Here is a 301-nt window from a genome sequence, read left to right on the forward strand (position 1 = left end):
CTCCCCAGTGCCCCCAGTCTGCCCCCCAGTGTCCCCAGGGGGTACTCTCAATGTTTGGGGGGGGGGCCCCGGTGCTGACACCCCAGTGCCCCCCCAGTAAGGCTCCCCAGTATCCCTGGGGGGGCTCCCTAATCCCCCCAACTGGGATCCTCGCTCCCAGTTACCCCCAGTGCCCCTACGCTGCTCCCCAGTTCCCCCAGGCTGCTCCCCAGTGCCTCCCAGGGGGGTGCTCTCAATGTTTGGGGGGGGTCCCCAGTATCCTGGGGGGGGTCTCAGTGACTGGGGGGGTCCCCAGTATCTC

Source organism: Calidris pugnax, unplaced genomic scaffold (genome assembly GCF_001431845.1).
Source record: "Calidris pugnax isolate Ruff unplaced genomic scaffold, ASM143184v1 scaffold1197, whole genome shotgun sequence".
Taxonomy (NCBI): domain Eukaryota; kingdom Metazoa; phylum Chordata; class Aves; order Charadriiformes; family Scolopacidae; genus Calidris; species Calidris pugnax.